Source organism: Apium graveolens, chromosome 4, assembly GCF_009905375.1.
Source record: "Apium graveolens cultivar Ventura chromosome 4, ASM990537v1, whole genome shotgun sequence".
Classification (NCBI taxonomy): Eukaryota; Viridiplantae; Streptophyta; class Magnoliopsida; order Apiales; family Apiaceae; genus Apium; species Apium graveolens.
In genome coordinates, this window is record NC_133650.1 from 283,296,643 (window position 1) to 283,307,223 (window position 10,581).

Sequence of the window (10,581 nt, forward strand, 5' to 3'; positions counted from 1 at the left end):
TTTATGTTACAAGTTACAATTATATTTGTGTTGTATATACTGACTTTTCAATAGATATATTTTTTATGAATTTGAACTTTGAAGTTATACATTGTATAATTGAATCAGTTAGGACAAGTTGATCAATGTATGTCATGTTGTATATCTGGACAATACCTTGATAGTCTCCTTCTAAAGTTGGTAAACAAAATATATCGAACTTTTTGAGTTTTGATAAAATTAGGGACTGAGGTTGTAATTGTTATTGTTATTTAGACCATTAAAATTAATTAAAATACAAATTAGACAGAGAAACACAATGAATTTTAACATATTTTTTCGCAATATGTAATGTAAATTACAAGTTTTATTTATCTTGTTAAGTATCGTTTTTAAAATATTTTAATTTCAATTTATTCTTAATAGGTAAAATTCGGTTAATGGGATGGCTAATAGTAGCTTTATTAAAATATAATAAAAAAGAATCTTTGGATCATGACTTATTAAAAAATTATTTTATAAAAAAAAATAAAATGCAAACAATTTTGTACACATATTTTTTTCGGCAAAGAAAATTATAGAAAATCATTGTTGATAATTTTAAGATTAGTTCATTTGGTACGATCAAGTCACATTTTTGAATAGGTTAATTGTTTCTTAAATGTAATCATATTGAGTCTGGCTGTAATACTTTTACCAAATAATAAATTTTAAGCTGCCAAGTTAACTTTTTTTAACGATTTCTCATTTCATCTATCCAAAACGTAAAAATATCGATTATTCTTCAAGCGATGATTTTGTAAAGTTGAAGGCCAATGCATTGATTTTAAAATATATAATTTTTAATAATAATAATTGTAGAATCAGTTTTTTTCTTAGAAAAGATAAAGGCTATATCATAAACATGACCTTAGAAACAATCAAGAAACTTATGAACTTAAGTCATCATAATATATATATATATATATATATAGACAATTATTCAAATAAAAATAACTCTTAAAATGAAAACTAGAAATAACTTTTTAAATTTACATTATAATTTCTTTATTTTTAAAACTTATAATATGCCCCCCTAATTCACACAATAATTTCCCTAATTTTGTATTTTAGCCCCTAGATCAATAGTGCGGGGACCCCACTACCACGTCATCGCCACGTTAGTAGTGGGACCAGTGCCACGCCATCACCGGAAAATCACCATCAAAATGATAAATCACTACCGAAAAATGAAAATCATCACTGAAAAATTGTAATCACATCTGAAAAAGAAAAAATCACCACATATTCCGGTCACCATTTCCGATCATATTTTCCAACCACCCATAAATCACTAAACTACCACACGGACTACAACTATCACCACCACAACGATTTCAACTATCATCACTACCACAATCCATCACCGGAATTACAATAAAATCACCATAGACATATGTTGACAATCACCGGATTTGATGTTCATACGTCCAAAAAACAAAACAAAATCGCTGGTATTACAGATCTGAAGTGCAATGTTGAGGATGATCGATAAGAAAGAACGAAAAATAAAGAGTTAAAGTTGTAGTGAGATGAAGGGATAAGTGCATCAATGATTAAACAAAAATATCACGACGACTCTAAGAAAATGATGACGACGAAAGGAGGCAGGGTGGGGCTGTGTCGCGGCGACAGTGGGAATATGAGGCGTAGGTTGGGTTTTTGGGGGAGATGAGCGAGAGAGAGAGAGAGGGAGAGAGGGAGAGAGATCGATCTTGTGCTTACTGACGGTGGGGCGGAGGCAGCGGGAATGGAGTTGGTGGTGTTGAGGCGTGGTCGAAAGAAATGAGGGGAGGGGGTGGGGTGGGGTGGGGGAAATCGGGGTGTGTATAAGTGTTTATAATAATATTTAGGTATTAAAATTATAAATAATTACAAAAATGCCATCAATTTCTAGTTTTCATTAGAGTGAGATTACTAGTGGAATAGGACTCTATATATATCTATATGAGTTGGGTTCTATGGAGACCCATCTAATTTGGAGACTATGGAGACCACTCTTGTGACCATTAGATCAAATTCTATCCTGTGGCTGAGATTTAAACATTTTCAAATATTTTTTTAATAAATATTAAAATACACCAATGCCACTCCCTTTAACGTATGTGCGACTGTTTTACGTATAAAATATTTTGTAAATGGGTCTCATAATCCGATCCCCACATATACGCTAGATTAAGAGTGCAGTTCATGGTCCTGGCAAAAAAAATGACAAAAAAAGAAAAAGAAATGCAGTACATGGTTACACTAAAAAAAGAAGAAAAAAGAGTGCAGTACATGGTTGATTCAAGGTTTACAGTTGTGCTTCTTATTTTTTGGGGGACGGACATGGTCAAATTGTTTTCTAGTTTTTTGATATGGCTTTTTAGTAAACGGATAATATTTTGAAAGGGAAATGAAGCAAATGCAGAACATGGTATATTGTGTGCAGTACATGTTCTATGTATTAGTACTGCATGTATATAAATGCATTGGATGTACGATTTTGAGTTGCAAAACAACTTTATGAATTGCAAAACATCTGGCTAGTTGGAATATTAGCATGCCTCATGTGATGTCAATGGCAAAGTGTCATTACTGTAAACATGTAATGCCTGTAACCGCTAGGCTATAACTATGGTTGTGTGTAACTGTAGTAGTTAATACGTGTCTAAATTATAGAAACTCCTGACATATTTTAATTAGCCATTTGAGAATACATAAATCCAAAAAATTATGGACCATTGGATTAGATGGAGAGGGATGACCTAGATTGGGTCTCCAAGTCTCCAAAAAATCTAAGGTCTCCATAGAACTTGTATATGTTAAGAAAAGCTTCATTGAAAATGGTTCATTGATTAACAATGCTATCATGATCTAGGAACTTTGAGAACTTGTTAAGCCCTAACAATCTAATAATAGAATTAGAGAAAAAGGGTTAAATGTATTCTGGTTTTTTTTTTGGAATAATAAATTCTCTATGCAAACTATATTTGTGTTTGAATAAGCAAAAGTGCGGAATAAACGATTTAAGTATCCAAGACACAAAGTAAGTAACAATGGTTTAAAAACTTTCTGGTGGATTGTCTTTCCACTAGATATATATATTTGAATGAGAACTCTCTGATGTAAGAATGCACACAACTGCTTACAAGTGTTTACAAAAGAATAGAGAAATTTCTAACAGATGTAGTTTTTTCTATTTCTCAGTTTTATCGATTGTTATTTTACTTGCTACACTTGATTTATATATTACCAAGTTACACATGAAAAAGACAAACAGATAAAATAAATATCTAAGTCTATTCACATGTTGTTTCATCTCTCTGTCCAGCATCTTTGTATTTCTTCAAGTAAACATGAAAATGAAAATGCTCCTTTGTTCTCTCAAACCTGTAAATAGGCTGTCACATTCCTTTTGTATACAATCAACCCATGTGACTCTCAAGTCACTTTCAACTGCTATTTGAATTGGTTATCCGGTGAGACTTCAATGTTATCCGTCGATACTCCACATGAGTTATCCGTTGAGTCTCTAATGGATCACCCGTTGAAAGTGTTTTGAGTCATCCGTCGAAGCTTTGTGGTTTATCCGTTGAAAGTATCTTATTAGCAGTTAATATTGTTTCACTTATGCAAAATTACAAGGCATCTAATATTTACAATTAGCCAACCTATTTTGTATATCTTTTTAGTAGTTAACATGACTTGGAATTTTCTACAACTTCTAAGATATTACAGTATACAGGAATGTTCTACAAAAATTTATTCAAACATAAGTTACTATATCAACGGATGAACAAGTATGATTATCCGTTGATAGTTACAAAATCACTTAATCAAATCTACTAAGATGTTTTGGTAAATTATCATCAAACCTACAATATATTCCTAACAATCTCCCCCAATTTATGTCTACTAGAATTATAGGTATAAATTTAGGAGGACTTGATGATAACAAAACACCTTACACAAAATAAACAATCAATAACAGATAAAAATGATAAGTGCTGCATAATATTAAAAATTGCACAAAAGAAAGTTCACAGAAATCTCACAAGCCATTTTCAAGGTGCTCCTCTAGACTGAGCAAATAAATTCTTTTTCCTTGATTTTCTAGCCTTCTTTCCCAGTTTCTCATTTTCTTCTTCTACTTGGTGTTGGAATTGTCTGTAGAACTCAGATTCATCTTCATTATTGAGATCCAGCATCTCCTACATTTCCTTGAGAGTATCATTACTTGATATTTTCAGCTGGTCTTCAAGTCTAAAGAATCTTCTGGTATTTCTTTCATCCTTGAACTCCATCAGCCAATATGGTCTCAAATGCACTCTACTTCCAGTGTTAGGAATAGATAAGATTCTTGGTAGTGCATTTGGATCTCTCCAGCTTTGTCTTATTTGTTGAATTTTTTTGAGTACCTCTATTTTGGCCACCTTGGTGAATCCAAAATCTTTCTTCATTGTATAGAATACTTTCACCAAGATACTGTAGCCTTTATTGAGAATCCTATGTAGAGGCCATGTGATTTCCTTTCTGAAGGAATTTACGGATGAGCGGAAGCGTGATATAACAATTATTCCGTAAAAACCATGTATCGCACATATAGAAAAACGTATAAATCAGAAAAATGGAGAAATCGTAACCATATCTTGAAAATCGAAGCTTTATAATATGGTTGCTAGCAGTTGCTCCTCAGCGTGTGAAGCACTCTACCGATATCCACCAAGAATGATCCACTTCGATGAAGCTTTTTATAAAACCAAGCTTTTAAAAAAATGGAGTTTTTGGGAGAGAGAGAGAGAGAGGAAGAAGATGGAGGCTAAGGTTTTCACAAAACCAAGTATGTGAATAGAATGAGCCATCTAATTCTATTTATAGGGCTCTCCTAGGGTCTTATAATATATCTTTATATATATATATATATTAACCCCCACATTTTATCTTTATAAAATGCTTTAATAATAATTAAAACTATTTTAATCATTATTTCTTTTTCTAAACTATTTAGAAAATAATTCTCTCTCTCATTATTTCATCAAAGAAAATATTCTTTTATGGTGTGACCCTGTAGGTTCAATATTATGTCGGTAGTAGAAATAAATATTAATAAACTTTTATTAATTATTTACATGAATACTAAAATTCACTAAATATAATTAACTGATTAATTATATTTATTCTACATCGTGAGTGATGCTTCTCAACATATCGCGACTATCCGGATAATATGAATTCACTGCTTAGAATACCAATAACCTGTCAGTGACTAGTTACCGTACAATGAATTCCTTCTACCCTTACAATATCCCGATTAAATACAAGGCATGGATCTCGTGTCAGGCCTATCAAATTTAATCATATGATTTCTTATTCATAATGCAAAGTTCATATTAATGCAAATTAGAAACTCCTTTCTAATTTCATACACTCTGGCCAGAGATTCCAGAACTCGCATACTAAGAATAACATAGGATATTCTCTTCCTATACTGGAAGGGGTAGATCCTCTATTGATGTTAACTATCTCTATACACAAATCCCTATGCCCAGAATAGACCTAATGGATGTCCTTGAGACTAAGGACTAAACCAAAGCACAGTTCATTATATATAAGATAACATTAACGATCTCAAGTCTAATGACACTTGTACAACTATCACTCAGTGAATAACTATTAACACGTGAGTAATCTTCATTAGTTGTTCAACTTATCGAGTCATGTTCAGTGAACTTATTCCCTAATAAGCACCTACATACTAGCTATAGTGTCACCACACAAATGCCTATGAGAGAAGACATCCTCCTGAAGGGAGCAAGCATAGTATGTACCAATCTTTGCGGATCCACTAATATCCGATTAGTTATCCTATGATCAGAAACTGTTTAAGTCTAGAGTTATCATCTTCTAGATCGCACTATTATAATCTCATTATAATTCTAGAAGCTTTACTTTAAACTATGGAGCATCTTATTTAAAACACTTTAAATAGATAAAGCCCATAATAAAACCAAAACAAGTCTTTTATTAATATCAATGAAATCAAATAGAAATACAAGAAAGTTCTTCCTAACTCATCATACATGATTGGATTTAGGACAAACACTTTCACTTTCCACCCCTGTACTTGAACACTAATCTTTCTGGGAGCTTGTTGTGGGTATCAATTGCTCTTACTTCATCTAGCTCATCCAGTTAAAGGTTGATGTATGAGAATTCTTCTGTGTCACAGATAAAGAGTTGATCTCCTTTGTTGACTGTTGGCTTGGGTTTGGATAAGGCTTTTGATTGGGATAAGACATGCTTGATTTGCTTTCTTGCTGATTGATTCTTCCTTTTTGATGTAGTTGTAATTGGAATATTTAGCTTAGGAATAGGTAAGATGCCCCAGTCTATTGGTTCATCCTTGGGAATGATTGGCTCACCATGAAAATTCACATCAGGATGGACCTTGAACTTAACTTGCTCCATTGTAGGCACAGTTGTTTGACTTGTAGTGTTAGACTGGATTATTTCAGCTTCCTCTCCTTCATCTTCAATAGTCTTCCTTCTTGCTCTAACCTTCCAATACCCTTTTCCTGACTTCTTTGGTTCTTGCTTCTCTATATATGAGGTTTTCTCAGTTTCAGTTGGAGTTGCAGGCATTTCTAATTTTTTTTCACTTCTTTAGTGGCCTGATTCTTCTTTCTTTTCTAAGCTCTTAATCTTCCACTTTCCTCATATTTAGCTTCTCTAAATTGAGGGTGCCCAGTCATCACACAAATCATCTTGCCATATTTGTAGATTCTTGCAATTCTTGTTTTAAGCATGACATCTTTGATGGTTTTGAAGCTTTCAATAGATGCACCCAATAGCTTGTCTTCATTTGGCCTTGGAGGACAATAATCAACCAACTTTGGGTGCTTTGTTGATATTGTGACAGTTGCTTGTTTAGGCTTCAGCACCACAAAGTTGTTGAACTCATTCTTTGTTGAGGTTTCACCCTTAACTCCTTTTCCCAGCTGCATTTCTTCTAGGGTAATTGGCTTCAATTGTGTGAAGTGTTTCACAAATTTGACTTGATATGTAGTTGAGCCAAAAACCTCTGAAATTCTTTGATCTATCTTTTGTCTTTGTTCTTTCATCTTTAGTTCAACTGCTACTAAGTTGATCAAATCAATGATGTCTAACATTGGTGGCTTTGTGAAGGTAATATCTGGAACTAGTACCTTGCTGACTTGTACATGCACATTCTTCTCCCCCTTTTATTATCATCAAGTAAAATAGGGTTGGAAGTTTGAGCAGCCACCAGTTGTTGAAGAAGATGTGTCTGAGTTACTTGATTGACAAGTATCTTGGTAATTGAATTCTCCACTTGAGTCGGTCTTGAATCCAATGCCTCAACCTTTCTAGATAAGTCAGTTTCTGTTAGATTTTGAGTGCAACACAGGGGGGTGAATGTGTTATCTTGATTTTTAGGCTTTTTCAAACAAGTTGGATATGGTGAATAAAACAGTTTAATTTATAGAGATATTATGTTTAACATAATTAATAAAACATGCACAACAAACACAGTATTTTCAAAACTCACTTGTTAGGTCCCGAATTATCGTAGAAGGGGGGGTTGAATACGATAATCACTCAATTAAAAATTCTTTCGAATCTTTAGCGGATATAAGATTTAGTGCTCGGTTAGTGGTTTCGTGTTCTTGAGGAGAATAGTGTTTGGGAATATAAAACGAGGAACACAAGATATTCGGGGAAGTATATATTCATATATAAATCCATGTGGGTGTTGCTACACTCCAGTAAATAACTTTACCAGCTACAATCTAAGAACAACAAAGTTCATAGATTCTACAAAGATTTATAACTCAAATCCTATACAATGATCTAACTTTTGTTTGTCTAAGGATTTAATTACCGGGTAAAATTTATAATGCCCTTATGAATATACAAGAGTTAAATCAGACATTATAACGTTACTCCGGTGAGAAGTTAAATGGATATCAATGTGTTGAGCTTCTCTATATATTTTTTGTTTCTTATTTTCATCACCTCTCGTGAGAGAGAAGATGAACAAAACTTCTTAACAATATTAATTTTGATTGTTATATATTCTGCTTCTCTGTGTAGACTTTCGATTCATTTGGACATGTGGCATCTTTGTGTCCACAAATATCCTTGAATCGCTGCTGTATAATTCACTGGAAAATCAACTAAGTATTTTATGGCGACTGGAGTATCCTTTGGCTTTTCTTCTATGGCGACCAGCATCTGTGTGGCTCTATGGCGACCAATTGAGCTCTCTGGTGACCAATTGAGCTCTATGGCGACCACTAGAGCTCTATGGTGACCATTAGAGCCCTATGGCCACCACTGGAGCCCTATGGCAACCAATGGAGCCCTATGGCGACCACTGGAGCCCTATGGCGACCACTAGAGCTCTATGGTGACCACTGGAGCTCTATGGAGACCACTGGAGCCCTATGGCGACCATACTTACACTTCTATGGTGACCAGAGTGAAGAATCTTCTGTCTTAGAATATTTTGCTTATGTTTTGCCATTCTTCACTGTATCAACACCTTCTTCAGTAATTGAATTAAAATCCCTTCTTGTATACTGATGTTTGTTGCACTGGTTTGGTTCACAAACAACTAGCATTGAGAGAACCTAATTCAATTTGTCTTGTGTTTCAAAGTTGATACAGATTGGTTGAATATCCATTGCTTATAACACTAACTGTCAATAAACAACTGTACTTTTACTGGAATCCTTTCTGGTACTTTAAACAACGTCTTCATTGCTACTATAATCTTGAACACTTCATTCACTGTTCTTCACCGACACTTGAACATATAAATGAGCTCCTGTCAGTGAGTATATGTAACGCCCCCAAATCCGGGGTCTAGGGATTTGGTCGTCACTATAAAACTTCAACCCAAATTAACCTGTTTAATTAATAAACAAATGCCAGCGGAAGATATTTATCATTTATGACCCCAAACTAATCCAAGATCTTTTAAGGTTACAGTTCTAGAAACAAGATATCCAAATTCCACAAATAAATTTTTCACTTTCTTTTAAAACTCTTTTCAATAAATTCCAACTCAAAACTAAACCCACTAGTATAACTTCGAAATGAAGTATACTAGGCCCAAATAAAATACACAATTATAATATAATATAATATAAACAATGTTAGATATATTTGATAATGTCATGTCTAATGTGATTTATGTTTAGTTTTCAGATCTTACTTAAACAGGACAAATCAGTACTTAACTGAAATCAACACTTATACTGAAGTCAGAACTTAAGTCATCAGTACTTAAGGTTCTAGAGATATTTATCAGAAGATAATATCAGGACTTAAAGGAAACGTTCAGATAAGGAATGCGGCTGATTGAAAGGAAAAGAAGATCAAGACAAACGTAAGAAGAGATATGCATGAAGAAGGAATTCTATGAAGAATAGAATACTTGGAAGAAAAGATATCTGATTGATATATTTTAGGAAGCAAAATTATATTCCATATCAATTAGCGATTATCTTGTAACTGTGTAGTATATAAACACAGAGATAGGGTTTACACTATAAGTGTTATAATTATCGAGAAGATTATTCATTGTAACCCTAGCAGCTCTCGTGATATTTGTTCATCACTGAGAGAGGACAGTTCCATACTGTAACAGAGTTTATTGTTTTGAATAAAGTTTGTTTTCTGTTACTTGAGTTATTAGAGTTTGATTTGATTGTGCTATACACTGTATTCACCCCCCTCTACAGTGTGTGTGACCTAACAAGTGGTATCAGAGCCTATCTGTTAACACACAAACAGTTTAAGATCCAAAAAAATCATGTCTGAAGTAGAAACTCCAACTAAGCCCACCAAAACTGAAGAACCTCCAAAGACACAAATCCATAGCCGATATGAGGCTATTAGAGTTCCCATATTGAGACCATCCGAATATCCCATATGGAAGGTGAGGATGACTATGTTTCTGGAAGCTACAGATCCTGAATATCTTGATAGAATCAAGGAAGGGCCTCACAAACCAACCAAGCTCGCTGTTGCAGTTGCAGGTGAAGCAGCAAAGTCAGTACCAAAGGAGAAGAGTGACTACACTGCTGAAGTTATCGCATCAATTGCTAAGGATGCTAAGGTACGACACTTACTGCATAGTGCCATTGATAATGTAATGTCAAACAGGGTAATAAACTGCAAGACTGTAAAGGAGATATGGGATGTCTTGGAAACAAGATGTCAGGGAACTGATACGATTAAGAAGAACAGGAAGACCATACTCACTCAAGAGTATGAACACTTTGACTCAAAGGCTAATGAGTCATTGACTGATTTATATGATAGATTTGTCAAACTCTTGAATAATTTGTCACTGGTTGATAAGGAGTATGATCTTGAAGATTCAAACCTTAAATTCCTGTTGGATCTTCCTGAAAGCTGGGATTTGAAGGCAACAACAATAAGAGACAACTATAATCTTGATGAAACAACTCTTGATGAAATTTATGGGATGCTCAAGACTCATGAACTTGAGATGGAACAAAGAAGCAAGAGGAAAGGAGGAAAGTCAAGGAC